Raw genomic sequence first — 6,795 nt, 5'->3', positions numbered from 1 at the left:
GGCACTCAGATCTCCTTGCAGCTGACACCTTCCTTCATCTGACACAACATATACATCATGTGTTCAGGACCGGCATCCCGAGGCTCTTGGGGTCCTTCCAGTGACTCAGGGAGTGGAGCTTGTGGCTGCTGTTGCAGTGAAGGCTTTCCCATTTTTCAGCCTTCACATCTCAGGTCTAAGCTTTCCAAACCCGCACAGAAGCACTCACCTCCTGTCCACCAGGGGAGACAGTGGTGATTCCATGGCTGGAGTCCTTGAGATGGTGAGTTCAGGAGACTTCCGTTCAAATTCTTGCCATGACTCAACGTAGCAGGGTGACGGCGTCTCCTGGACGCTTCCCTTTATCAGTTTGTAAGCTCACAGTGGCCCATAAGAACATTCGTGTGAAATCCTCAGCATGGTGTCTAGCACACAGTGAGAGCTGACGACACGGAGAAGTCAGCTAATTCCATCATCATATAACCGGGTAGAGCTAAATGGGACTCCACGATTGATCTGTTTCTTTGACTTTAACCTTTGCTTTTTGTCACTTTTGTTATTGTAATCATGCATGATGACCTGCCTCGGGGAACACTTCGCATCTGCCAGAATGTTAAACTAAAGTGCCTCTGTTCAGCTCACAGGGAGAAATTTGCCATGCCCACCTGTGTGAATGGCTGAAATTAATATATCCCTTCACCAAGGCTGGTCATTCCCGGAGATCTTTTGTAAGACCGATGGCCCTTTTCACTTTACTTCCTCACAGCCTCTCCCTCTTCTAATTCTATAAAACAAACTGGCATCCAGACCCCAATAAGATGGTTTCTTCTAGAGAGACTAGTCTGCCACCTTCTCGGTGTGCCAGAGTCATATTCCTTGCCTCCACACCTCGTCTCCGGTTCTTTGGTCTGTTCTGCAGTAAGCAGAGCGAGCTTGGACTCAGTAACAGTCACAACCACCAGCTTCACCCCAGCCCATCTCCTCACCCCTCTTCCTGGACAGGCAGACCTAAGGGAGGGGTCCTCCAAACTCCCTCCCCTCCTCCAAGGAGCGGGACACAGGACCCCTGTCCCCAGGGAAGCCCTGTCTTTCTGACCTGACCCAGGGGGCCCTGATTTTGTCCTGTGTTTGCGGTGTGAAGGGCTGATTACAATACCCTCTCTTCCTCCCCACCCCACCCAGCCTTAGCAGGCTTCACTCTGCGGGGGGTGGGGACACGGTCTGTGTGATCCGAGTAAGCATCAGGGGCCTAAGGCCATGCCCTTCCTGTGCCAGCCACTCCTCACTGCGCAATCTTACTGCCTTTGCCATAAGCTGACCTTTCCCGGCCAACTCACTGCCCCTTTATGTCTGACACTGTCACCTTGGCCCTAGTTTATGGGTAAAGAGGTCTGCAAAACAAGGGTCTCTGACACTGAGTCCCAATATTTCTGAGACTCAGATGGCCAGAAGCCAGAGCCTGAGGCACTCATTTCTGGTGGCTTTGAGGCAGAAGCTGCAATTTTCCTTCTGGAAAGGTGCTCCCTGGTTCTGGGAAAGACCATTCTGGTGCCTCTTTTACAGGGTGCAGACCCAAGTCCCATGTAAGTATCTGGATGAACAAATCTGGAAGCAAACACTCCGATTGGGTTATGAATCTCCAGTTTTGATAACATAGAAGGAGATCTCTGCATGAGTTGGAGGATATCTCTCCAAAGATGATTTTGATGCAAGCTAATTTCTGACAGCTCCAACCTGCCAAACATGGGGGTGGGGGCTCTAGAACAAGGGTGGGAGTGGGGGTGAGGGGATGGGAACAGCAGACTGACTCAGGTGCGGAAGGAGAGACCTCACAACTTGGGCAAACCTGGGGCTCAGCAAAAAGGTCACTGTGGGGAGGAGAGCGGGGGCGGAGACAGGAGCCATGTGGGACCTGGGGGTGATGTGCTTTGCAGGAAGTGAAACCCCAGAGCCAATTTTAAGGTTTTATTTTCTTTCATGTAATTCCTTCAAGCCTTGGTGAAGTTTTTTAAACAGAACAATGTTTGTTTTAGTCCGTTAGAAAATAAAGGGAATCAGTGTTTAACTCTGAGGCCAAGGCAGATTGCTGGGGCCGGAGAGACCCCTCTCTAGGGGAGGGATCCTTCTCTAGGGGAGGGTCCCCATTCAGCACTTATGGCTGGATTTTCTGGGTGTGCGGGGGTGATGGGCACTGACTTTCCCGTAAAGCGTCTGATGCCATGGTCATTTGTTTTCAGATGCAGGGAGACACAAGAATGCATATGAATTCATGACTCACAGTTTATTTCTAAGCATACACTGTGTGCAAGGCCCTGTGTAAGGCAGTCGGGATACAGAGTGAAGAGAACAGTGGTGGTTCTTGTCCAGATGGAGGATCTATCACCAGGAATGGATGAACAAGAAATGATCATTCCACAGGCAATGTATTAATTGGGGCTCTGCTGAGTGCAACAAAAGAGAAGAACAGAGGGCCATGAGAGAATATTATGAGAAACCTAATCTACAACTTTGATTGTTTTATTGGAACATTATATTTTATTATGTTTTCAACAGCAGATTATTATATTATTTAAACATCAAATTTTATTGGCATTCCATCATAACAGCAATTGACATCTAGTAAAAATGAGGTTCCAGACACTGTCGCGGTTTTCCTGCTTCTGAGACATGCTTCCAGGATGGAATTATGGTTGTTCCCCCACAAACAGCTTGGGGGCAAGGGTGGCCCAGCAAAGAGGGCTGGTCAGGAACTGGTGGGTATGATGGGCTGAACTGTGTTCCACTAAAATTCATATTGAAGCCCTGAGCCCCAGAACCTCAGATTGTGACTGTGCTTGGAGACAGGGCCTTAAAAGAGGTAATTAAGTGAAAATGAATTCATTGGGGTGGCCCTTAATCCAATAGGACCGGTGTCCTTATAAGAAGAGGAGATTAGGACACAGACGCACACAGAGGGAAGAGTGTGTGAAGACACAGGGAGAAGACAGCCATCTGCAAGCCAAGGAGAGAGGCCTCAGGAGAAACCAATTTGGCCAACATCTTGATCTCAGATTTCCAGCCTCTAGAACTGGGAGAAAATATATTTCTGTTGTTTAAGCCGCTCGGCCTGTGGTATTTTGTTATGACAGCCCTGGCAAACTAACGCAGCGGGAAAGACCTTCCAGGAGGCGAGGACTCAGCCAGCAGAGCCCTCTCCTCCGCCTGTTCAGCATCCCCACTGCTTTTCTCTGTGTGTCGTGTGCTCCCCTCCCTTTGGCGGGTGGTGGGGGTGGGGGGGTGCCTCGGGGACTAAGGGCAGCACTGCCCTTTCTTTTTTTTACCTCTATTTTTCAATTGTTTTTAACTTTTTATTTTATATTGGAGTAGAGTTGATTAACAATGTTGTGTTAGTTTCAGGTGTACAGCAAAGTGATTCAGTTATACGTATACATGTATCGATTCTTTTTCAAATGTTTTTCCCATTTAGGTGGTTACATAGTATTGAGCAGAGTTCCCTGTGCTGTACAGCCACTGCCCCTTCCAAGAGCGGCCTTTATTTTCCCTGATGCCCAGTCTTCCCTTTCGCCAGGCTGACTGTTAGCCCAAAAATTGAGTGCCTGATCTACCCTCCTGCAGACTCTGTGAGTGTCACATATTTCCTGCCTTCTCTCCTCTTCCTTCAACCAGGGGGTGAATACAAAACAATCCCTTGAAAGTCCCCAGCAGCAGTTGTCTCTCCCAGAACAAGAGGCATGGAGTTTGTAGTTTAAAGGAGATTATCTCTTCAGATTTAATGAGAGCCACTGTGAAAACAGGGTCCCCAGGAAAAGGGGAAAAGCACCACAATAACAAAGAAAGAAAGAGAGAAAGAACAAAAGAAAGAAAGAAAGAAAGAAAGAAAGAAAGAAAGACTATCCATCCAATTAGTGTCTCTAACACAGCCTCATTATACATCCACTTCTGACATTTGCCAGTGGTGTTTGATTTGAGCAGCAAAAATGTCTTTTGAAAGGCAAATTGACATTGGCCATAACCATCCCCCACCCCCTCGCGTCCTCAGACTTAAGCACTTACCATGGCAGCTGGGATGTGGAAAAGGAGCAGAGGGGCCAGGAGGGAACCAGCTCCTGACAGAGAAGGAAGAGACGCTGGTGATCGGGGAGGGGAGAGGGCAGGAGAACATTGCAGCCACATGTGAATGACCCTCATCTTCCATGTCTCCGTGTGATTTCCTTTTTAGGGAACATTTAATAAGATACAGAAACCAGATTGGGTTGAGCTGAATGCAGGATCACCATGGCAACCTTCCTTTGGAGGTTATCCAAGTCAGGGAGTGACAGCAAAGCTGAGTTAAAGGTCATCCCTGACGCGAAAGATGGGCATTGATAAAGTATTTTAACAAGACCCACAGGAGCTGGTATTTGAAAGCTACCCACAGAGGATCAGCTAGGCCCTAGGAATGGGAGGCAAACAACAGCAAGGTGAGAAGGGGGCATCCTGTGGGGGATTCCATCAGAGACCGGCACTGGAGCTGTAAACACCTAGTCCTATACACAGAGAGCTCGTGTCCTTACCAAAAGCTCAAACCTGATGCAATTCACAATTGTTCAAAGGAAGGGGTAAAAACCATCTCAACCAGGTCTCTGGGTGGTAAAGAAATACACCTGTGCCACTCTGTGCCCAAGACATTTTCAGGGGTTCCTGAAACATTCTTTTCAAGCCAAATTTTTGCAAATGGAACAGTATCAACCTTCTTTACCACTCCCAGAGATGCTTTACTTAATCTCTTTTCTATCAGAACATCACTTTAAGATCTTAGAGTTAAGAACCCTTTGCACGATGCTGAAGCCACAAATCTTTGAGGAAACCACATAAATATGAATGTCTGTGTGGCTGGCCCCAAGGAGAAGATGTAAAAGCAAATTTTAAGCATAAGGAAATAACACAAAGTAACCCAAACTTTCTCATAAATGAGCAAATGCCAATTTAAATGATAACAAATAAACAGAGGTACATGAAAATAATATTTTGTTTATCAGATAATCAAAGATCAAGAAGTGTGGTAATACCTAGAGTTGATGGGATATGAGGAAACAAGCATTCTTATACACTCTTCGTAGGAGCGTAAACTGGTGCCCCTCAGTGGAAGACCATTTGTAAATATCTATCAAAATTTACAATGGACCTCCCTTTGAACTGGCAATTCCACTTCTGCACATCTGCACATCTGCTCTCATGCAAGGACACAGAAGTTCATTCATTGCCTTATTGTTTGTATTAGCAAAAGATTGGAAACAATGTAAAGGTCCGTCCACAGGAGACTGATAGAAGAAATTATCAAACATTCATAAAATGGAATAATAGAAAGAACGGAAGAGATTTATGGGTGTTGACATAAAATAATCTCCCTGATATATTACATGAAAAAAGCAAGTGAGCACTGAGCATAAGTATGCCAACCAATACTTTTCCACAATTACAAAATTTCACCATGTGCGTATATTAATTATTCAATTTAGAAAGTTAGGTTTAAAAGGTCATCTGGGATTTGAATTATGGAAAATTTGTCCCACATAGTGGACATTGTTGGTACCTCCCCAGTATCAGTTTCTCCCTTCCTCCCTCACAGAACCTCACCTTTGTTCAAGACTCCATCCATCCTTTAAGCAGCCCATGTGATTCGAGGGACATAAACCTACCCAGCTCCAGTGGTGGGCCCTGAGCCAGCAGCATTTCAGATTTGAGGGGGCATCAGAACCAGCTGGAGGGCTTATTAAATCAGAGAGTGTCTGACTCAGTAGATAGAGAATGGGGACTGAGAATTTTCATTTCCAAGAAGCGCTGATGCTGCTGATCTGGGAGCCACATCTTGAGAACCCATGATTTAAGCCAGAAAACCCCTCCTTTTTTGCCAACCCCTCCTTTTTTGTAGAGCTGAAGCACCTACAGCATCTGAGATATTTGATGTGAGTCTCATGGGATGTTTTTTGGAAGAATACTTCCTTCTCTTAAAAGAGAAGCACAGGGCAGGCCAGACTTTCTCTCCTCTTCCCCCAGTCTGAACATGAACAGGACAGGGATGAAATCCCGACTGTTACTGGCAGGTACTTTATAATCACAAGAGAAATCAATGCTAAGATGTCACTGATACTGCAAAAGGTGGAGCAGTAAAATGAAAGTCTCTGAGCCCTGAACCTGAGGTCCATCCCAATGCTAGACTTCCTTCCACTTGAGCCAATACATTTGATTACAGTTCAGGCCCCTCTACCTTGTGTCTTCTGTTTCCTGCAGACAAATACTTCCCAACTGACACAAGCCTAGAAGATATTATTTTAAAATATTTAAGGTTAAAACAACTGTTCTTTATTGCAAAATGCCATAAACTTAGCATAGGCTAATAACAGATTGGGGGAAACATTTGCAACATGCACCTTACATACCCCATCTCGTTAACACCATGGTCAAGAGAGCCTTCTTGCTCTCTCTAAATCCAGTGCCACACAGAGGAAGATAATGAAGAAATACAATTCCAAATCAAAGCCCAGGAAAGAACATTATTTAATAAGTAGCTCTGTGGGGTCAGAGCCTACAAAGAGGTTATAACACTCAGAAAAATTTCCTTTAAAAATGTTTAGCCCTTCTATCTTCCCCACATGCCATACAGTGTGGCAGCTACCTCCAATCTTCTCTCTTTACATCTGTCCTCCAAAACGTTGCCTGGTTCTTCTCTTTATGATGCCTGCCCTCGCTAGATAAGTCGCTATCATGTAATGTCATCTGATCTTCTTGCTACTACCAGTACTCTCTATCCCAATTACTCCTGGTGCAGTCGAGGTG

This window comes from Hippopotamus amphibius, chromosome 2 (assembly GCF_030028045.1).
Source record: "Hippopotamus amphibius kiboko isolate mHipAmp2 chromosome 2, mHipAmp2.hap2, whole genome shotgun sequence".
Classification (NCBI taxonomy): domain Eukaryota; kingdom Metazoa; phylum Chordata; class Mammalia; order Artiodactyla; family Hippopotamidae; genus Hippopotamus; species Hippopotamus amphibius.
Note: the sequence above shows the minus strand (reverse complement) of the source record.